Here is a 24,293-nt window from a genome sequence, read left to right on the forward strand (position 1 = left end):
AGAAAGAAAGAAAGAACGGAAGGAAGGAAGGAAGGAAGGAAGGAAGGAAGGAAGAAGGAAGGAAGAAAGAAAAGAAAGAAACAGAATACATGATTTTTTCTGAATGCATTAAAAAGAGGTTTATATTTCTGGTGAAAGATTTTGAAATACATTTATAATAGGCACAAAAATTGGATAATTGCAATACCTCATAATAAACAGATAATATCTTTTTCTAGCATGAAATATTTGCTAATTTTTCCCTGGCTGGCATGGCTCAGTGTGTTTAGCATTGTCCCACAAAGGCAAAGTTCTCCAGTTCAATTCCTGGTCAGGACACATGCCTGGGTTGTGGGCCTGATCCCTGGCTGGGGTGCATGTGAGAGGTAACCAATCTATGTTTCTCTCACACACCAATGTTTCTCTCTCTCTTTCTCCCTACCTTCCCCTCTCTCTAAAATAAATAAATAAAATCTTAAAAAAATAAAATATTTGTTAATTTCAAAAGAAGTGAGTGGCTTATTTTTGTTGTTAATGTCATAAATGTTGGATGCAAATGTTACTTGAAAGTCACTAAAATTTGAAAGTATGAAACACATCTTATCAGAATGGGCAATAATATCCTGATAAACTCATGATTCAAATAAAGAAAATTTGTAATCATCAATGAGAAAACATAAAACAACATTATGAATCAGATATATACAAAAACAGTTTGATATATGCATTGGGGACAAAAATTATGGAAGAATATTAATAATGCAAATGAAGAAATTTAGGAAATAGTCATAATCTGCAACATTTTTTACTGCATGAACATGTCAGACATGTTATATTTAATTGATCTTTAAAAATAATATTGATATGGACATGACACTATAATTTAAATTTATGAATTCAACTTGTTGCAAAATATATATCTGACTGACATGATAAAAAACTTTGGGGAAAATTTATTAAGGCAGTATAATTTTAGTCATTACAGTAGTTCCCACTTTTCCACAGGAAATAAGTTTTAAGACGCCAGAGGATACCTGAAATTCCAGATAGTACTAAACTCTGTTTCCCCTCTACATACGCACCTTTCCATTTAAAGGGAGCACTTTATGGCTTCTCTTTGGCATATCTGATTGACAAAATCACTACTCCTACACTTTGAGGCCATTATTAAGGAAAATAAGTGTGACTTGAACACAAGCATTGCGATGCTGTCACAGTCGATCTGATAACTAAGACTAAGTGACTAAGGGACTGGTAGGGTATAATGTGTGAATAAGCTGGACAAAGAGCTGAATCACGTTCCAGGCGAGATGGAGCTAAAAGGCTCAAGATTTCATCACACTATTCTGAACGACATCAAGTAAAAACTTATGAATTGTTTATTTCTGGAATTTTCCATTTAAGATTTTTGAATCATAGTAGAGAACAGGTAACGGAAAACTGGAAAGGGAAACTGTGGCTAAGGAGTGGGCACTAACCCTAATTATCTCCTTAAGACCTCCAAAATCCATTTCATTGGGGGTTGGTATGAATTTTGGAGGGGGCAAAATTCAGCCTATAACACATGTCTAGCCTTTAAAAGAAGATAATTCCATGGCTGGGGGTGCACTGGCCCTCTGGAGGACAGTTCCTTGTATCTGTGAGGCTGAGGGTGTGCATTCCCATGTCCCAGCAAGTCTGCTCTGAGATGTGTGCATGTGTGTGCACCAGGAGATCTGAGACGACAGCTACAGCTGTGCTATCATAAAGAATACATTGCAACGTAAATGTCCACCCACAGGAGAATGAACAAACTGGAGGTTGTGCCTATAATAGAATACCACATGCATTTACATGAGTGCATCTCAAAATGGTAACTTTGTACACAAGAAAGCCAATTGCAAAATAATGCATTCCAATATTCAAAAGAAAAAAAGAAGCAATACAGTGGGGTCCATTTTATGGATATATACATGTAGTATTTAGACTTACTTCAATTGTATGGACAAGTTCCACAATAATGTAATGATTTTGACTAAAGTTCCACAAAACATATAAGATAATGAAGAGAAGGAATATACATATTATATTAAGTTTCTCCATCAAGACATTGTATGCCTCATCATATTAACTTTTTTGTACTCCACTTAATAAATTTTGAGTTTTCTTCCTTGGCACTATACATTTCTTTTAGGATTATCTATATGCATTTTATGTATTTTTGTTGCTGCTACTTCTGTTATTGAGGGAACCTTCCCCCATTATTGCTTATATTCTGCAATTGTTGTGTTGTAGAAAAGCTATTAACTTTTTATCCTTTAATGTTATATCTGATCACTGAATAATTATACAAATTTAAAGATGATTTTCTTATGTTTTGTTAAGTATATCACTCTATTACCTTTCAACTGCAATAATTTTATTTCTCCTTTTTAAAAATGTCTTTTTTGCTGTATTTATTTTTTAATTTTTTAAAAAAAGATTTTATTTATTTTCAGAGAAGGGAAAGGAGGGAGAAAGAGAGGGAGAGATACATCAATGTGTGGTTGCCTCTCACGTGCCCCCTACTGAGGACCAGGCCTACAACCCTGGCATGTGCCCTGACTGGGAATCGAACCAATGACCCTTTGGTTTGCAGGCTGGCACTCAATCCACTGAGCCACACCAGCCAGGGCTAATTTTTTAAATTGATTATGCTGTTATAGTTGTCCTATTTTTTCCCTTTATTCCCTCTTACCCTGCAACCCTGTCCCTCCAGCATTTCCTCCCCCCTACCCCCCACTTAGTTCATGTCCATGGGTCATACATATAAGTTCTTTGGCTTCTACATTATCTATACTATTCTTAACCTCCCCCTGTCTATTTTCTACCTACCAATTATGCTTCTTTTTCCCTGTACTTTTCCCCCCTTTCTTCCCCCTTTTCCCCCTTTCTATTTTCTACCTACCAATTATGCTTCTTTTTCCCCCCTTTCCCCCTTCCCCTCCCTGCTGATAGCCCTCCATGGGATCTCCATTTCTGGGATTCTGTTCCTGTTCTAGTTGTTTGCTTAGTTTGTTCTTGTTTTTTAGATTTGGTTGTTGATGTTTGTGACTTGTCATTTTACTGTCCATAGTTTTGATCTTTTCCTTAGATAAGTCCCTTTAACATTTCATATAATAAGGACTTGGTGATGATGAACTCATTTAACTTGACCTAATCTGGGGAGCACTTTATCTGCCCTTCCATTCTAAATAATAGCTTTGCTACGTAGAGTAATATTGGATGTAGGTCCTTGCCTTTCATGACTTTGAATACTTCTTTCCAGCCCCTTCTTGCCTGTAAGGTTTCTTTTGAGAAATCAGCTGGTAGTCTTATGCAAACCACTTTGTAAGTAACTGTCTTCTTTTCACTTGCTGCTTTTAAGATTCTCTCATCTTTAATCTTGGATACTTTAATTATAATGTGTCTTAGTGTATACCTCCTTGGGTCCAACATCTTTGGGGCTCTGTAAGCTTCCTGGACTTGACTGTCTATTCCCTTTGCCAGAATGAGGAAGTTTTCTTTCATTATGTTTTCAAATAAGTTTTCTATTTCTTGCTCTTCGTCTTCTCCTTCTGGGACCCCTATGATTTGGATGTTGGAATGTTTAAACTTGTCCCAGAGGTTCCTAAGCCTCTCCTAATATTTTTGAATTCTTGTTTTCTCATTCTGTTCTGGTTTGCGTTGCAGCCTGTCAGGGCTGAACAGGTTCATGGTATTCAGGCATGTGAAAGAATATTCATGGAGCTGTTGGGTTGTCTGGCTCGCTTTTATTCATGGGTTGGCGAGTCACGCATACTGCAAGCTGCATGTCTCCCTGCATGTCTCTACGTGGCACACATCATGGCCCTTGCTCCCCAGTGTGGCACCCTGCAGGGAGCCCCTAGCCCCTTTTAAATACTAGAACAAACAAAGCCAGCAAAAGCCAGAAATTATATAACATAGCATAAGTCTGCACATGCAAGCCCACTTCATGTTATGGGAACAGTTTATTGGACCCAGTCTCAAGGCTATGGGAACAATACTTATCAGGCCCCTTCAAGGCTATGGGAACATTGCTTTCCTTAGCTACCCATACACCTGGGTGATGAAGCCAGACTGCCTCCACTTACCCTACACAGTTAAATGTTTTTTTTCTCTCTTCTGTTCCAAATCTTTGATTTGAGTCCCTGTTTCCTTCCCTTCCCTGTTGGTTCCCTGTATATTGTTTTTATTTCACTTTGTATAACTTTCACTTTTTCCTTTATTTTACATCCATACCCAGTGGTTTTTGTAAGCATCCTGATTACCTGTGTTTTGAACTCTGCATCTGATAGGTTGTGTATCTCCTTGTTACTTAGTTCTTTTTCTGGAGTTTTGATGTGTTCTTTCATCAGTGCCATATTTCTTTTGTCTTGGTGTACTTATTACATTGTAAGGGGTGGAGCCTTAGGTATTCACCAGGGTAGGACAACCCTCTTTGCTACACTGTTTTGCTGTATGTGGGAGTGGGGTCAGAGAGGGAACAATGCTGCTTGCTTGGCTCTCTGCTGTCTTTCAGTCACTTCCACCACTACCCACAAGCAAATTGAGCCCTTTTGGTGCTGATTCCTGGGTGGGTGGCTTTGTGTACATTCTAGGACCCCATGGGTCCCTCCAATGGACTCTCTTGGGAGACTGGGAGTTTCTCCTGCTGCTGCAACCCCCATAGATTTTTACAGCCAGAGGTTTTGAGGTTTTATTTCCCCACACTGGAACCCTGGGTTGTACAGTCTGTCTCACTCCTCAGTTGTTCCTCCCGGTTTATCTGCACGCCGCACTCGAATGTGGGACCTTGTGGTCCACCACTCTCCACCTTGCTCACCTGCCCCACCAGCCACCTTGCTGCGAATCCTCTCAGCCCCAGCTGCCTGTCTCTGTTCCCCCTCCTACCAGTCTGGATGAATGTTTCTTCTTTAACTCCTTGGTTGTTGGACTTCCATATAGTTTGATGATCTAGCAGTTCTTACTGCTTTTTGTTTTTAAATTGGTTGTTGTCCTTCTTTTTGTTGTGTGAGGAAACAAAGCATATCTATCTACGCCTTCACCTTGGCTGATATTTTTTAGTTTTTGCATGGTTAAGACTTCCACAAAAATGTTAAGTAATAGAGATAGCAGGCAATGTTGTTTTATTTCTAATTAAAATGAGAATATCTCTGAAGTATGATTTTAATTGTCACTCAAAATTAAGTATTATCATACTTTCTTTTTTCAGGTTTCTCAACTTTTTACTACTAGAAGGTATTAACTGTTAAGAATTTACTTTTGTGAATTAAGCAAAATTCATTTTTACTGGACCTTTTAATATTAAAGTATAACATTAATATCTTTCAACCAATTGTAGCCTTGGCATTTCTGGGGTAAATCCAGCATATTGTAAGTGCACAATTTTACCACTAGATGGTGCTGTGCCCCCATTTTTGATGCCCTAGCATTAACTTAGATTCATTGGTAAAGTTTAAATCTTACAAATTTACAGAAGAAAAAAGTTTCAGTTGTGGTAGAATACCGTACTGTATTTAAATATTACTTGTTTTCAAACTTTGTTTTCTATGAAAATGATATGGAAACTTCTAAAATGAAATTTGGTGCATATGTACTTCTGAATAAAGACTGGTGAAGAGGTTTGAATAGCTGTACAAATCAAGTAATGGTTTGAACACCTTTAATAATATGCCTAATCTGTTCAATTGTTTTAGAATCTTTTTATCTTAGATGTAGGCAGCCATGAACAATCTATTTTGAGCCACTTTAGGAAGAAAACTTTGTATTTTTAAAACTTGCATAAAAGTTATGCAAGTGGTTTTTATAAATTGGAATAATACCTCAGTTTAGAGGTTATGCACACTAAATTAAATGTGACATAAATTAATTTGTACAAAAAGAACTCTTTATAAGGTGGCTCACTGTAGGAAACCCTGTGCCTTCCCCTTCAAGCACAAGTGTTGCATGAACAACAGTTTGCTATAAGAAACACACCAGATTAGCCACCATTAGCATCTATCTCTACTTTGTGTTTAAAAATCAACTGGTAAATCTGAAACACTGTAGAATGGATAAAAATTATTTTGTGATCATAACTTTTTGTTGAACTAGAGTATTTTTGCAACATTCCTTGTCATCAGAAACAAGGTTAAAGTTTAAAACTAGAAGCAGCAGAAAACTAGTTTGTAAAATTTATCTAAGTAGAGTGCAGGCTAGGCTGTCTTGGGGAAATAAACATTAAACTTAAGCAATGTTTTACATAGGGAAATAAATAAATAAACCTTACAAATTTAATATGATTCTTAAACTTTTGTCTTCCTTTCAACTTTCTCCAAAGTGTCCATAAATTAAGAGTATGTTTTAAAAAATACTTATTTTCTCCCCTTATTTGGTCAGTTTTATGGGAATAAAATTAATACAATAAAGTTCAGAATTTTAAGCAACCAACCCACAGAATTCTAACAAATAGTTTTGTAACTGCCACAAATTGTAATATAAGACATTTCAGTCACCCTGATTAGCTCCCCAACAAGGTCTGCCCCAGTAGTGTGTCTGCCTGCTGTGCCAACAAGGGCAGAAGACCCTAGGGCCACAGCAGTTGAAGTTACCAGAAATGTGCTGTTACTGACCTCTAAGGGTGTACCCAGCAGTGCTGGTCACTGCTGTCCCCTCAGGGGCTATTTCCACATTAGTGCAGCCACAGAGGTGATGTCATTTCCCTCCCACAGAGTGCAGGCAACGAGGCCCTTGCCCTGGCACACTAGGAAGACACATCAGTGTTGCCTTCTCAGCCCACCCCCACCCCACGCCATGCTGCCAACAACACCTTGAGCAGCACCAAACAGTCTGCTGCTGGCTCCTTCGGACCATGGAGGAGGCTTGTGTTCTTTACCACCTCAGACCTCTCACAGCAGAGTTTGCTGCCTTTTCTTCTCTTCACAACTGCTCTTCTGGAGTGGAAGGTCTACACTTGCCCCCTCTACTTCCAAATGGACCCAGGGAGGAACACACCGGGGTATATCATAATTACATTACCTAAGATTAAACAGAAGGAGAGAATCTTGGAAGCAGCAAGAGAAAAGGACACAGTTACCTACAAAGGTCTTCCCATAAGACTGTCAGCTGATTTCTCCAAACAGACTTTACAGGCAAGAAGGGACTGGCAAGAAGTATTCCAAGTCATGAAAGGCAAGGATGTACATCCAAGATTACTGTATCCAGCAAAGCTATCATTTAGAATGGAAGGGAAGATAAAGCGCTTCTCAGATAAGGTCAAGTTAAAGAAGTTCATCATCACCAAGCCCTTATTATATGAAATGTTAAAGGGAGTTACCTAAGAAAAAGAAGATAAAAAATAGGAACAGTAAAAATGACAGCAAACTCACAGTTATTAACGACCACACCTAAAACAAAAACAAGAGCAAACTAGGCAAACAACTAGAACAGGAACAGAACCATAGAGATGGAGATCACATGGAGGGTTGTTAATAGGGGAGTGGGAGGGGGAGAGAGGGGGAGAGAGGGGGTAAGGTGCAGAGAATAAGTAGCATAGATGATAGGTGGAAAATAGACAGGGGGAGGGTAAGAATAGTGTAGGAAATGTAGAAGCCAAAGAACTTATAAGTATGACCCATGGACATGAACTATAGGGAGGTAATGTGGGAGGGAGGGGGTGGGCAGGATGGAGTGGAGGGAGGGGGGAAATGGGACAACTGTAACAGCATAATCAATAAATATATTTAAAAAAATAAAAAAGAAAAAAGAAGCAACAGACTGCCCCAGAGGTGGGATGTAGCTGGATGAACCTTTTCTCCTGGTCCCAGCTGGCCTTTTTGTGACGGAGTCAGGGACCCTCTGGAGGCTCTTCCTTCCTCCTGACTCTAGGTATTGGGGCTGCTGGGAAAGTCTGACTTCCTTCTGGTCAGGTGGCAGTGTTCCTGAGAATGAAGGGCTGTGTTTGGATTGTGTTGTGTACACTGAACGTTGACTCCTGGTCTGGGCTCCCCTCTGTGTCCTGCAATTCCCTTTGCACCACCATGATTGTAAATCTACGGTGCTTCCTGTCTCTCCTCTCTGAGTGGGTTAGTTCTGCCTCAGTTCTCCATTGCTGCAAGACAAACACCCCCAAGCTAAGTGCTGCAAAACAGCAGCAATGACTTACTTGTTCATGACCTCTGCAGCTCTGGGTGTGTCCTCTCAGCGTGCCTTATGTGGCGTGGGTCACTCTGGCGGAGTCATCCCTAAATTTCTCCACTGCCATGTCTGGAGACTGAGGCTGGGACTTCAACTGGTGCTGTCAGCCAGAACATGTGGCCTCCCTGTGTGCCCTGGGCTCCCTTGGAGTGTGGTGGCAGGGCCCCAGGGTGAGTGCCCAGAGAGCTAGGCTGTCACCTCTTATGACCTGGCCTCAGAAGTCATGTGACATTGCTTCCCCAGAGCTGTGTTCCTCAGCAGCAAGGCACACTTTTGAGCTGAGGGGAACTGAGCTCCATCTTTTGTTGGAATTTTTGAAGATGTTTTAAAACCACCATGTAGTCCTTTAGGGATTGTATGAGTTTGCTGGGGCTGCTGTAGCAAAGTTCCACTAACTGGGAGGCTTGAATAACAGGGAACTTATTCCTGCACAGTTGTGGAGCCAGAGTTTGAGATCAAGGTGTCAGCAGGGCTGCTCCTCCTGAGGGGCTCAACGCAGAATCAGCTCCAGGCCCCTTGTAGCTTCTGGTGCCTCCAGCAATCCTGGTGTTCCTTAGCATGTGTCTGCATCATTCTAATCTCTCCTTTGTCTGCGCATGACCTTCTTCTCTGTGTGTCTGTGTGCAAATTTCCTTCTTCTTACAAAGGTAGCAGGCATTGAGTTAGGGCCTACCCTACTCCAGTATGAACTCACCTCAACTTGATTACCTCTGCAAAGACTCTGTTTCCAAAGAAGAGCACACTCACAGGTTCTAGTGAAAGGGAATTTTCAGGGCTCTATTCACCCAGCACAAGGCTGCTTTCCTGATGCAGAGAGGGGCGTCCTTGCCTGTCTTCTGGAGGAGAGCTGCATAGGCTCCTCAGGCAACCGTAACTGAAATGGAAGTAGGTGGCTGTGAGTGTGGGCACATGCACACATGGCCACCTCCCAGGCTGACCTCCATTCTGTGCAGGAGCCCCAGCTCCCTGAAGCCCTACTCCCCAGGAAGAAGAGTCCACTCTGACCAAAGAAGGGACTCTGATCTTGTGTTGTGACTCTGTGAGCTGCTGGGATTCTTGTGGTGCTTGGGAAGAGTGGCCTGGCTGGCATGGTCTATCCTGGCTGTCTGGGGGAGAGTTCACATGAAGGCTGGGAGCATGCCTCATTCCTGGCCGCAGCTGCTTTCCTTACTGAGAAGACAGTTCATCCATTAACACACCCGACATGTCTCCCATTGCTGCCTGCTTATCCAGTGCACATGGGGCCTGCTGTGCCCTCCTCCCTATGGTCAGGGGTGAAGTGAAGTTTGCCTGGCTCCTTCCTCATGACACTTGTGCCTTTTATGCAGTGGACAGAGGTGTGGCCCACTTCTGTAGGAGACTTGTTGACCCTAATTGTGGTTGGGCCATTTGGACAGCCACACTGAAGTGCCTACCCACTCCTTCTATCTGCCTCAGTGTGGGGAACACTCCAACCCAAACATGGACAACCTCATGGGTAACCCGGAGGAGTTCCATATCCCATCTCCTCCTGTAGAAGGGAGAAATGGATTTGCCTTCTCTTTGGCTGGAGACCCAAGAAAGAGCTGATGTTGCAGCTCAAATCCAAAGGCTATCTGGAGGTAGAATTCCCTCTTCCTCAGTGGACCTCCATCTTTTTCTCTTAGGGCCTTCAACTGATTAGGCAAGGTACATCACATTATAGAGGGTAATTTGCTTTACCCAAAGCTTACTAATTTAAATGTAAATCACATCTAAAACACACTTTCACAACAACATCTGTAGTAGTGTCTTACCAAATAAATATCTTGAATCAGCCAAGAAATCACGGGTACCTGCAGTGCTCTTTGGGAATTCTGGGAGATGGCAAAGGCCCTCCCTCAGAGTCATCACACCAGAGGGGAGAGGGGATTCATCTAACAAGTCCTGTTTGTCTTTGGTTGAACTACTCTAAGAGTACCCCTTCCACCCATACACACACACCTCCTGTCTGCCCTGACTGCAGGCCAGGCATGCCTGCATAGCCAGAGAGGTCCTCGGACAGGCAGGCATTGCAGAGGAAGCCTCTAGTGTGCCCACAAATGCTGAGTGGGGAGGGAGCAGACATGAGGTCCCAATAGCAGCCCACTCCTTTCTCCCTAACCCTAACCCATCCCCTGCCCAAGGGGTGGCCTGCAGTGAGTGAAGGTGGCGCCCAGGCTCTGTGCTCTGTGTCAGTGCTGCCCTGCTCTACTGGCCCACCTCCCTCTTGTAAAGTGGAGTGTTCCATCATTCTGTAGTCACCGAGTGCCAGGTCAATGTGAGTCACACTTACCGTCCACTTGGGGAATGGACGTCACTCCCAAACATCTGATTTGGAGCTGGACCAGCAGCTGTATGGGATTGCCTGGGTAAGTTTGGGTGTGGCTTTGCCTGGGTCATGGCATGATGTGGGAAGGGCATTCATGGAGCCGTGCAATGGGGAAAGTGAGAGTGAGCTAGCACTGGGCAACCCAGGAGGCATGTGCCAAGAGCCCTGAGCAGCCACACATTGGTGTGAGTCAGGATAGGTGGGTAACAAACAGCCCGACATCCAAGTGCTTTGCACGCACAGCTTTAGTTCTCTTTCACTCAATGTCAGATGTGGTTCTGGTCAGCCTCCCTCTGGTTCCCCTTGGCATGTTGGCTCCCTGTTCTCATGGTGTCTTCCTATATTAGTGGATGACCATGGCTGCAGGGAAGCAGGAAGCGGGAAGCAGAGAGAGTCATGTCACTTCTGCTTCTATTTCATGACCTAAACAACACCTGGCCACATCTACTTCAAGGTAGTGATCTTCCTAAGTGACTAGAAGGAAAGCAGAAGTCTCTACTGTGCCCTCCACAGTAGCAGCCACTCACCAGCAACGTGCAGAGAGAAGCAGGTGAGGGATGTGGGGTCTTCAGGGCTCCTCTCCTGGACTCAGGCCTCTAGGAGGCCAGCTGTTCTCTTCTGACCTGGCATGGGGCTACATTCCTCACAGCCTTGCAAGGAGGTGTGGACACCTGGCTAAGTTTACACCAACAGAAGTGGGAGCAGAAGTAATGTGGGACCTCAGGCAGGGGCCTGTCTCCTTCACACTCTCTCTTTCCTTCCTTCTCATTGGTGGAAACTGTGGTAACCCTGGGTAGATGGGGGCACTATGGGGTCTGCACAAAGTGTGATCCTTGGACTGGTCCCATTAACTTTACCATCTATCAGGAGGGAAGGAGTTAGTGCCAGAATGTAAATCAACTATCACCAAGCACACTGTTTAGCTCAGGTAACATTTTTTTTTTTTGCAAAACAACACCTTCCGGATGAAGAAAGCACTGTTTGATTCACATTCTGGCACAACATTCTTATCTAGTTTCTGGCCCACCACTCAGGCAGTACTGCTCCAGGGGGATGTGGAACACGACCCAGCAACAGCTTGAGACAGAAACGAACTCCCTCGTTGCCTTCCAGCCTCACAGTGTTCCGCATCACAGCCCTCTGCTCACATGCACACACATGTCTAACTGGGTCTCACAATTACCTGATGAATGAATAAGTGAACACCCAGTTTTTGTCACTTCTGAGCTAGTCATTCAAAAGAGATTTCTTCTAATTTTGAGATTTTGACTTTGCAGTACTCCAATGTGAATAAGAGGGCAGGTTCTCTTTATAAGCTTCAAGTTTCTAAGAGACTAGATTCTGACTGTTCTCAACACACAAAACAATGACAATTGTGTGATGTGATAGAGGTGTTAGCTAACATTACTGTAGTAATCATGCTGAAGTATGTGCACATATTATACCAACATGCTGAGCAACTCAAACTTATACCATGTCAATTATATCTCAAATAAAAAAAGAAAAAGGGGGTGAGCTCTGGGGTCAGAATACCAGGGCTCTGTCCTGCCTACTTTCTGGGAACTTGGGCATATTACCTCACCCTGCGAGCCTCAGTTTCTCCATTAATTGGAATGGTAAGGATAGGAGGGCTACTCGTTGGGATGTTAGGAAATTTAACTAAGGGTATTTAACTAAAATGCTCAACACAGTGCCTGATACAGAAGTGCTCAATGGGTGTTATTATTTCTATTATTATTGCTGTGAACGGCACTAAAAAAGCATATATGGTCACAGAAGGGCCTTCTGGACTAGGGAGAGTCTGGATTCAGGTGGCATTTGCAAACCTTTCAGTGATCAAAGCTGGAGGCTGTGATGTGCCTGCTGTCAATGGCATCACTTTTCAGGAATCATCCAGTCACACACACTCTGCGTTGTGATTCAGCTGACAAAAGGAAAGGTCCAGGTGCTCCCCCTGAGGAGGATAGGTCCAGGGGTCCACCTGCGCTGGCCACAAAGGTCTGGGCAGGTAGCCACCCTATGCCCCCTTCATTTCCGTTCTCTGCTTTGGTGGGTCCAATGATACCTGTGGCATCAGGGGATAAATTAGTGCTTCTCAACGTGCTTGTGAAATTTTGAGTTAATGATACTGTCTGGAGTTGTATATGTATATATTCAGATCCAAATTATGAGAAACTGTCCCCAAATATCACACCACTTGAGTAAAGGAGAAACTTCCAAAATGAGCTATACAATTCAGGATAGAGAGATCCCATGTCCCCAGTTGAACCTTCCAAGATTTAAAAAACAACCAAGAAGCTTCTATACTGGATTTTATCTTTAATATCCATGAAATATGTAAAGTGACGTCCCTTAGTTGAGCTGTGGAGTGACCCAGCAGCCAGGTCCTGCCCCAGGGAAGAGGAGGATGGGGTGGAGAGTGGGCAGCTGGCCTCAGTCTCAGATTGCTCCCCTGGTGTGACCTGCCTGAGGTCACCATGTTACTTCTGCTCAATTTGGACCAATTTACATCAATGAAAGTTCCATCAGAGTGTGTGCTGCACACACGGGGTGAGGTGCAATGTCATCATGGCAGTAACATCAGTGTCCAGGTCAGGGAGACTGGGCAAGGCTGCTCTGCTCCCGCTAGCCTCAGCTATTCTCTGCACCAGCCTGTCATCGCAGACTGGCCCTGGGATTCAGGTTGCTCCCGGTGTTATTATCTGGCTGAGTCCATCTGACATGGATGTCTGCAGTCCTGGCCCCGAGAGAGGGAAACCTCTATTTTGCACAGTGTCAGTGGTTGTGAGAGAGAGCCCCTTCCTGCTTTTCCTGGGCCTGGTGGTGACAAGCTGCTTGGGGTTGGCAGCAGCCACAGGGAGCCAACACCAGGGGGTGCTCTGCCATCCCACAGAACAGCCTTTGAGGTCGAGTGGCACTCACCCTCTACCATGGGATCAAGAGAAATTCACCTAAAATTCATTTACTGTTATTGTTGTTACTTTTGGAGATTCTCTCCCCACTTCCCAGATCCCAGTTTTGACATTGGAGTGTGTCCTAGCTGTTGTCACCATTCCCCTTTTCAGTGGTTCTCACAATAGAGCTGGCATCAGATTCCTCTGAAGGGTTGGTTGATGCAGCATGGATCAGTGGCCACTCCAGCTTTCAGATTCAGGATGTTGGAATGAGGTTGATAATTTGCATTTCTAGCCAGTGCCCAGGTGGAGGGAACACCTTGGGGGGGTGCTGTCCTGTGTGAAGCAAACCCCTGCAGTGTTAGGGCTGGGACACACTGGATACTGCACCCCTAACCTGTGTCTCATGGAACCTAGATTTATGGTCCAGGGTGAAGCATTTGTGATCCAACAAGTTTTACATGCCAAAGTTTCTCTCTGGGAGATGCAGCATACACTGTGATATAGTAAAATCTCTGATAAATCCTGCGGTGCAGCACCAGCCTTCTTTGAACCCAGCATTTTCCAAACCTGTTTAAAAATGGACTATGTCAATTGCCCACATCCCTTCCACCCTGGGGTAGGGTTTCATTAGGTATTGGTTTGAGAACCTGCTCCAGAGCTTCTCTACCTGTCCCCAAGGATGCTGCTGCAGTCTGAGGGTGGGGTGAGCCTCCTAATTTGCATGTTGCCTGCAGACCTGCCTGTTGACTGTCCCTCATCTGACACTTGTGCATCTTCCTGACTCTTCTCACCCTCTTCTGTGCATGTCTCCTTGATTTTGAGGAGCCCCTGTTAGAGGTTGCAAGAAGAGGTGATGACCAGCAGGGTTGGGGGATGCTCAGTGGATTTTCTGTGCCCCCCATTACTGACTTGCTGAAGTCAGAGCCCAGCCCCAGCATACTGTACTATACACAGTAGGTGTTCAACTAATGATTATTGCTGGATAGATCCAGATGTTTGCTTTTTCTTGTCTTGCATAAAGGAGAGCTGGCTTTTGCAGAAGACCAGCAAGGATTGTCTGGGGCACATGAATGTCCCTAAGGAACCGTTTTCTGACCTTGCAGAGTTCAGCCCATGGCAAACACTAATTGTAGATCCCCAAAGTGTCTGGTGCCCCTTGTCTTAGAAGCAGGGAGGGCCTCTGAACCCAGAGTTTCCCACTTCCTGGGTGACAGTGGCTGCTGAGAGCTGGCAAAGGCAGTGGCCATGCAGTGGGCAGTTGAACTTCTCAGAGGCTTGCTCTTGCCAGGCTCCTGGACATGCTGTGTCTGTAGACCCCCAGGGTTTCCGGGTTATGGGGGTTCCAAATGGGCTTGCACTCTGGGAGGTGACAGTGTTCTTTAGACTGCCTGGAAGAACAGTGAGTGGGGGTGGTCTGGTCTTCTGTTGGGCTGAAATGCTTTGTGTTGCAAAACACATCCACAACCACACACACAAAATCATCCCAGCATCGGGACATGGTCATGCAAGCTCCTATAGTGTCCTAGAAGGAACGTGTGGTCATGAAACCAGGACTGTGCCCTGGAGGGATATGGGGGGAGGGGGCTTATGGGTGGCCAGAGCACTAATTTTTCCTTCTAGTGAGGACGCAGATAAGATGGATGTCTTTGTGGAGGGAGAGGCCTCTGCATGAGGCCTTCTGGTTGTCCAGAGTTAGCTTCCAGAACAGTGAAATTTTTCCCTTTATATTTTTCATTGAATTAAATTTATTGTGATGACATTGGGTGACATTATACAAGTTTCGAGTATACAATTCCTTTTTAAAATATATTTTATTGATTATGCTATTACAGTTGTCCCACTTCCCCCTTTTATTCTCATCTGCCCTGCACACCCCCTCCCACCCAAATTCCCCCCTGCCTTAGTTCATGTCCATGGGTCATACATATAAGTTCTTTGGCTTCTACATTTCCTACACTATTCTTACCTTCCCCCTGTCTATTTTCTACCTACCATTTATGCTACTTATTATCTGTACTTTTCCCCCCATTTTTCCACTTCCTCTTCCCCCTGATAACCCTCCATGTGATCTCCATTTCTGGGATTCTGTTCCTGTTCTAGTTGTTTGCTTTGTTTTTGTTTTAGGTTCAGTTTTTGATAACTGTGAGTTTGTTGTCATTTTACTGTTCATAGTTTTGATCTTCTTTTTCTTAGATAAGTCCATTTAACATTTCCTATAATAAGGACTTGGTGATGATGAACTCCTTTAACTTGACCTTATCTGGGAAGCACTTTATCTGTCCTTCCATTCTAAATGAAAGCTTTGCTGGATAGAGTAATTTTGAATGTAGGTCTTTGCCTTTCATGACTTGGAATAATTCTTTCTCTTCTTGCCTGTAAGGTTTCTTTTGAGAAATCAGCTGATAGTCTTATGGGAACTCCTTTGTAGGTAACTGCCTCCTTGTCTCTTGCTGCTTTTAAGATTCTTATCTTTAATCTTGGGTAATGTAATTATGATGTGCCTTGGTGTGTGCTTCCTTGGGTCCCACTTCTCTGGGACTCTCTGAGCTTCCTGGATTTCCTGGAAGTCTATTTCCTTTGCCAGATTGGGGAAGTGCTTCATTAATTTTTCAAATAAGTTTTCCATTTCTTACTCTTTCTCTTCTCCTTCTGACACCCCTATGATTCAGATGCTGGAACTTTTAAAGTTGTCCTGGGGGTTCCTTAGCCTCTCAATTTTTTGAATTCTTGTTTTTTCATTCTTTTCTGGTTGAATGTTTATTTCTTTTTTCTGTTCCAAACTGTTGATTTGAGTCCTGGTTTCCTTCCCATCACTGTTGGTTCCCTGTACATTTTCCTTTATTTCATTTTTCATAGCCTTCACTTTTTCCTCTATTTTGTGACCATACTCAACCATTTTTGTGAGCATCCTGATAACCAGTGTTTTGAACTGTGCATCTGATAGGTTGGTTATCTCTTCATTGCTAGTTGTATTTTTTTCTGGAGCTTTGATCTGTTCTTGCATTTGGGCCATTTTTTTTGGTCTCAATGTGCCTGGTATGTAATAGGGGGTGGAACCTTTGGTATTTGCCAGGGCTAGGCAACCCATGTGGCTGCATTGTGGTGTTGTATGTTGGGGAGGGGTCTGAGAGGGAACAGTGCCGCTTGCTCAGCCCTTTGCTGGCTTTCAGTCATTTCCTCTGCTACCCAGAAGCAAATTGGGCCTTTGTGGTGCTGATTCCCAGGTGGGTAGTTTTGTGTACATTCTAGGACCATGTGGGTCTCTCCAATGAACTCCTGTGAGGCTGAGAGTTCTTCCCACCACCCCAACCCCTACAGGTTTTTTCAGTCAGAGAGTTTGAGGCTTTATTTCCCCACACTAGAACCCTGGATTGCATGGTGTGTCTCACTGTACAGTTGTTCCCCCTGGTTTTTCCACGTACAAATATGGGACTGCCCACTCTGCCTGCCTCCACCTTGCCCTCCCTGGTCCTCCAGCCACAGCCTTGCCTCAAGTCCTCTCCACCCTGGCTGTCCATCTCCACCCCCTCTTATTGGTCTGGATAAATGTTTCTTCTTTAACTTCTTGGTTGTCAGTCTTCCATACAGTTTGATTTTCTGGCAGTTCTGGTTGTTTTTTGTTTTTTAAAATGCTGCCCTTCTTTTGGTTGTGGGAAGAGGCACAATGTATCTACCTATGCCTCCAGCTTGGCCAGAACTTCTCCTCAAGTATACAGTTTTGTAGTATATCACCTGTATATTGCAACGATTTTCAATCTTTTTCAACTCATGACACATATAAACTACTTAAATTCTTTGCCTTGAGACACCAAAAAATATATTTTTTGCTGATCTGACAAAAACAATAAGTATAATTTTGATTCATTCACACTGGATGGCTGTTGTTGTGTTGGCTATTGTCATTTTTATAATTTGACAGTCTAAGGGAAAAGAGGTCAGTGCCCCTGCCTAAATAGTCAGGTATTGCATGTTTTTAAAACGCTTGCAGCACATGAGTTGAAAATTGCTGGTATATTGCATTGTGTGCTCACCACTTGAGTCTTATCTCCTTTGTCATCATATATTTGGGTCCTTTTACCCTCCTCATCCTCCTCCCTCTTCCCTTCCCCTCTGATAACTACCATACTGTTGTCTGTGTCAATGAGTTTGTTTGTTCATTTGTTGCTTTCTGTTTTATATCCTACGTATGAGTGAAATAATTTGGTTCTTGTCCTTTTCTATCTGACTTATTTCATTCAGCATGATATTCTCAAGATTCATCCATGTTGTTGCAATTAGCAGTATTTCATCTTTCTTATGGCTGAATAATATTCTATTGTATACATGTACCACATCTTCTTTCCCCAATCATCCATGGAAAGACACTTATGTTGTTTACATGTATTGGCCACCATGAATAATGCTGCAATAAACATAGGTGTGTGTATATCTTTATGAACAAGTGTCTTCAAGTTTTTTGAGTAGATACCCAGAGGAAGGATTGCTGGGTCATATGGTTACTCTACCCTTAATTTTCTGAGAAACCGCCATAAGGTTTTGCATAGTGGCTGTACCAGTTTACATTCTTTTACATTCTCACTAGCAGTGAATGAGGGTTCCTTTTTCTCTACATCCTCTCCAACACTTGTTATTACTTGTCTTACCGATAATAGCCATTCTAACAGGTATGAAGTGATACCTTATATTGTGGTTTTGATTTGCATTTCCCTTATACCTAGTGAAGTTGAGCATCTTTTCATATATCTGTTGGCTATATATATATTATATGTCTTCTTGGGAAAAGTTTCTGTTCAGGTCCACTACTCAATTTTTTAATTGGATTGTTTGTTTATTTATTGTTGAGTTGTATAAATTCTTATATATTTTGGATATTAACCACTTATCAGAGGTATTGTTTGAAAATATCTTTTCCCATTTGGTTGATTGCCTTTTTGTTTTGATGATGGCTTCTTTTACTGTGCAGAAACTTTTTAGTTTATGTAGTTTCATTCATTTATTTTTGCTTTTACTTCCTTTGTCTTTGGGGTCAGGTTCATAAAAACCTCTCTGAGACCAAAATCTGTAATTTTAGTAACTATATTTTCTTCTATGTGTTTTATTGATTCAGATCTTATACTTAAGTCCTTAATCCACTTTGAGTTAATATCTGTATATGATCTCAAATAACAGTCTTTATTTTTTCATCATCCAACTTCACATACTTTCCCATACCACTTATTTTTATTTTAAAATCATTTTTATTTTTTTCAATTATGGTTAACATACACTATTATATTAGTTTCAGAGGTACAAGCCAGTGATTAGACATTATATAACTTACTAAATGATCATCCTGTTAAATCTTGCACCCATCTGATACCAGGTCTAGTTATTAGAATATTGACTGCATTCCCCAAGCTATATTTCACATTCCATGACTATTTTGTTACCACAAATTTATATTTCTTAATCTTCTGCCTTTTCACTCAGCTCCATAACCCTCCTCTCATCTGGCAACTGTCTAAATGTTTTCTGTATCTCTGGGTCTGTTTCTGTTTTGCTGGTTTGTTTGTTTTGTTTTTAGATTCAATTATTCGTAGATATGTATTTTTGCCATTTTATTGTTCAAATTTTTAATATTTTTTCTTCTTTCATAACACCTTTTAACATTTCATATAATACTGGTTTAGTGGGGATGAACTCCTTTAGCTTTTTATTGTCTGGGAAGCACTTTATCCATCCTTTGATTCTAAATAATAGCTTTTCTGGGTAGAGTAATCTTGGTTGTAGGTCCTTTATTTTCATCACTTTACATATTTCTTGCAATCCCTTCTGGGCTGCAAAATTTCTGCTGAGAAATCAGCTGACACTCTTATGGGAGCCTCCTTGTAGGTAATTAACTGTCTTTCTCTTGATGGTTTTAGGATCTTGCCCCCTCTTTGGCCCCAGGTGCTAAGGTGAGCAGTATAACTCAGCTGAGGGTAAAACAGTGTCACCCCATTTTACTTATGAAGGGAAATGTGTACATTTTCCGAGATTAGCTGGGGTGAGCTTATCATCTGGCCATTACGATGATTTCTCTATCCTCCCCTTATTCTGCTCATCCATTCACTTATTAGCAAGCTGTCTTGCATCTGCAGAGAGACTTGTACTGGGTGGGAGTGGCAGGGCCCCCACCTCCCTGCCACCTTGTGGGCTCCTCTTCTCACTCATTTCTTACCAAATCTTCTCATCTTTCTTTGGTTGTTCTGTGTCACAACTCTGGTCCCTGAGCCTGTGAAGCAGGGACCATGTCTTTTTGTGTGAAAGGACCTCCTTTGTCAGCTGGAGGGAAGGGAAGCAGACACTTCCCTTCACGCATCCAGTTCCTTTCTTGTGGGGACACCGAGTAGGGATGTGACCCAGGGCTATGTAAAGGACAGAGGCCATGCAGGAATTGTCCTTGTGATGGAAACATCACTCCCTCCCTCTCAGGGGCAGAGTGGCCAAGGGAGGAAAGGAAGGGGTGGGCGGCAGCAAGGGCAAGGCCATGTTAAAACAGTTGGGGAGAGTAGAATTTGCTGGAGCTGGATGGGAAGAGGATGGTGGAGCAGGGGGTACTGCACCCCAGGCACAGGGTGGGCATGTGGTCTTTATCCACCTGATACTACAGATATCACCACTGATAGGACAGGGTTACCACTGGCTTCCTCATTAGTTCTCACCACCCGTGTCAGCACACATTGTCCTCCCATGAAGACTGAGACTCTGAGAAGGTAGTGGGAGGCAGGTACTAGTTCTACAGATTGTCCTGGGGAAAATAGGTCTCTGACTTGGATCCAGGACAAAGAGAGAGGCTGGGCAGGCCATCTGTCCTGGAAACTGAAAGCATCCTGATGGACAGAACAAGTCCCAGTCCTCTTGGCCAGAAACTACACATTTCCTGCTATGGATTTTACTGGCAAAATGGAAATATGCCCTCCAGGCTTCTTTCTGGGCTATGTTTTAAAAATTAATATTTAAGTTTAATGTGTCCCTGGGACTAGTAATAATTTCCTGTCTATTGCAAACACCAGGGGAGAAATGTGAATGTAGTATTCCCACAACTAGCGTTGAGGTCAGGAGCTTGGATTTGCTGCCAACTATTCTCCAGTAGAAACTCAGCATTAATCTCCAGTACCATGCAGGCTAATTGACTGTGGTGGCCCCAACAGCTCACTGCAGAGCACTTGTTCAGTGGAGAGAGTAAAAGAGGAACTTCATTTTGGAGAAACCTGGGAGACTTCACTTTAATCAAATGGCTTCAAACATGGGACCAGGAATGACAGACCAATCAGAGATGTGCCAACAGCTACCCTGTGAGGCTGTGACATCACCACTGAGCCACCTGCACCCCCTGAATGGAATCATGATGGAACGTCATACAAGCCCAAGTCTTGGGACAGTTGACAACATAAGGGGCCTAAACTCTTAAGATGTTGATGTCAAAAAAGAGATTTGGGAATGGTTTTAGATGAAAGGAGACTGAAGGGACGTGACAAGTGGATGTGCCACAGTCCTGGGGTTCCTTTTCCTTAAAGGACATCATTGGAACAAGCAAAAGAACTGTGATATGATCTATAGCTTAGTAGCTAAAGTTCTATCAATGTTAATTTCCTGGTTTTGATTATTTTACTATGGTTTATGGTTTTAGGAGAACATCCTTGTTTTTAGTAAATACACACTGAAGTATATAAGAGGCAGCATGCCTGAGGCTTGCTGTCAAATGGTTCAGAATATATATATATATAATTTATTGAGCACTTTCTATGCGCCAGGCATGGTGCAAGGCTGTAGGTACAACAACGATTAAGACGAAGTCCCTCAAGGAGCTCACAGTCTAATGGTGCACTACTGAGTGAGCGGAGGCCCAGAGTAGGAAGGGGCTCACCCAGTGAGGTACAATAGCCAGGCACTCAGAAACGGGGGCTAGAGCTAGAGAGAGGACAGGGTACAACTGACTCATAAGTAAACCCCTTATACTGAAGAGCAAGGCTGCACACAGAAACATATCACAAAATTTGCAGGCGAAAAGGTTTAAGCAGTTTCCAACTGTCACTGTAACTGAGTTTGTGTCTTATCCTCAGTTAAGCCACTACCTGATGGCACTTCTACTTGTCCCTGAAGGCTTGGGCTGTGCCACCAGTCTGCTGAGACACAGTAACTGTAAGTCGCTTGAAATCCAATGCTAGCACTGGGAATCTTACTGAAATTCTTTAATTAAATGCACGAACTTAAGTATATAGCATATTTATGATACTTCTACATGTAGAAGTTTGAAAAAAGCTCGTCCCTAACCCTCATTCAGAGGATTCTAGTAAGTTACAGATACCACAGAAATTAGAGCATCTGTCTATGAGTTTCCATATATACATTATTTTGGCTACACACTGGTGATAAGATTCACTCAGATGCACATATGTAATCTAAACATTATACAGATATATACAAAGACATCACACTTAGATGCATGTGCACACCCACCCAATGAACAGCAGCTAACTGCAGACTTGAACTCCTGTAAAAGGCAACTGCTTTTGTGATGATGACACATGATCCTTGAAGGAAGGGCAGGGCCCCGCAAAGGACTGTCCTTCTCAGGCCTGGCCGTCTGTGTAGTGATCTGTAAGATGAAGTTACTTTAGCAGGCAGGATGTCTGTCTCACTGACAAAAAGCAGTGAATTATAAAAAGTTTTTTTGAATGCAGGAACTACAGTAATCCGCAGTAATCTAAGTAGTGAACTACTCCAAGACGCTACTGGCCCTAATGCTGCTACCGACGGAGAGTGAGGGGACCTCACGCGGGACATATTGCTCTGAGAATCAAACGGGACACCTAGTCATCCACGGGATGCTCCAGAACGCAGTGCAGGCCTTCTCAGATCCTACTATCAGTTGCTCACTTCAAGCAATTCTTCACTTGGCTGTGGAGGAGTTTCTTCTTTAGCAGGGTTTTCTGGGTGTTTGCTTTTTGATGATGAGCTCCCCGCACCTTCAGGCACCTTATTACAGGAGCGATGCTGTTCTACTTCACACAGGTAGACGTTGATGGACCCGTTGGTGCTCCGTATATGCACCATAATAGAGTCTTCTCTGGGCTCTGGAACACCCAGTCTGGTTTCTGCTGGAGCTTTAACTGCAGTAACAATCTGCTCGTGGAAGGCCTGAATGCTGTGGATGTCTTGGTATGTCACATACGTTAGTCTTCCGTTTTCTTTATTATCTGTTAATTCAAACAACTGCTGAGCACAGTCATTAATTAACTCATCTGGTAAATCAGAAAGCTCATTCTGCAGCTTCTTCTGTTGGGGCACTGCTCCAAAACTGTTGAGATCAGATCCTATCCACCGAATGTGGTTCTTGGACTTCCTTTCCACCAGGTCGACCCGTCTAAGACGTTGGTGTTGTCGTACACTCTTAGCTTCCGCAACCCCAGCTTTGTTGCAACCTTGTTCAGGTCGAGGATGCCCCCAGGCGCGTTTCTGACGAGATCCATAAATTCCCGAGTTAAATAAACCAGGGATATATCAAAACGAGGTCTCTTCACTTTGAGAGTTTTTCTCATGGACACATATTGCACATTATCTTCTAAATTAATCTTTATTTTTGATGGCAGCAGGCCCTCCACATTGATGGAGTCTCGGCACCAGCAGCGCACCGTCTCCTCCGCCGGGTCCAGGAGCAGGCTGGGCAATTTCCGCGTTTTCCACTGCTGACTCATGCTGCCCAGCCGGCCACCCCTCGCCCCCCACCCCCTTGCCCCCGAGCTCTCCCACTTTCTCCTGGTCGCATCGGACGCTGCCCCCAGCACGCCATTCCCGGAGCCGGGCAAGAACAGAGATCCCGGTCTGCTAGGAGGTGCCCCTGGCTGGGCTGGGCTGTGGAAGAACGCGTCACTGCCCACAACCCGGGGAGTTATCACGCAGACTGCAGGAGAACTGGGTGACCGGCGACTCTTAGGGAAACACGACCACCATCTTTCCCAGAAAAAAAATATATATTAAGGAAAGAAAGATAAGGATAAAGCAAATAGAGTGGAACAGGGAATCTGGGTGAAGGGTGCATGCTATTCTTGCAACTTTCCTCTGTCTGAAGTCTTTTCAAAATTAAAGACCCTTAATATACAGCGACTGACAATAAAGGTATGTCTCACCCCACTGTGACAGTCTGGGTGTACAGGCTATCAGGGTGGCTGGGCCCCACATGGTCAGGGGGGCACCTAGGCCCATGACCTAAGGCTGCCCTCCTTCTACTTGCAAGGGTCACCACTACAGCTGTGGGTAGGAACAAAGTGCAAGTCAGTAGAAGACAACTGCCGGTTGAGCCAAGTGCCGTGGAACTTCAAGCTTGCTGGATCTGGGTCTGGCCAAGGGAGACAGTGAATGCAGCATGCAGCTGGGAGACCCTGAACAATGAGGGAGAGTGGGCTTGAGGGTGTCTGCAGCCTGCCACAGTGTCCTCTCTCAAATTCAGAGGTCATCTGGCATATGGCACCTACTCCAGATGTCCCACATCTACCACTGCTTACTAGTGGCTTGCCCTGGGTACCCCAAACATCCCAAACCTGTCTTGTGGGGGTACTGTGTCCAAAATTGGCAGTATTTTGGACAATGCTCCTTGTGAGTCCCTGCAAGTTTAAATTTTCCTCTATAAGTTAGTAAGAAAAAAATCATTTGTGTACTTCCCATTATGGAGCTGATGAGTGGAGGTCAGAGCACTGGAGGACATGGGGAGACTCAGAGCATCCCTAGTTTGAAAGGAAAGTAAGTGTACGAGTCATGGGGTCCAGCCCTCCCATGCAAGCTGAATACTGCTGAGCTGTGTCTCAGGGTACCTGCTTAAGGGTGAGCTGAGGTCCTGCCCACAGTGTGGTGTAGAGGCAGAACATGAGGTT

General features: G+C 43.7%; 1 pseudogene; it reads right to left on the reverse strand.

Annotated features, from left to right (window-relative positions):
- Nucleotides 1-22,290: 22,290 nt before the first annotated feature.
- On the reverse strand, nt 22,291-23,120 carry LOC112307285 (transcription factor E2F6 pseudogene; annotated as a pseudogene).
- Between the last annotated feature and the right edge of the window lie 1,173 nt (nt 23,121-24,293).

The sequence above is a fragment of the Desmodus rotundus genome, chromosome 1 (genome assembly GCF_022682495.2).
Source record: "Desmodus rotundus isolate HL8 chromosome 1, HLdesRot8A.1, whole genome shotgun sequence".
Lineage (NCBI taxonomy): Eukaryota > Metazoa > Chordata > Mammalia > Chiroptera > Phyllostomidae > Desmodus > Desmodus rotundus.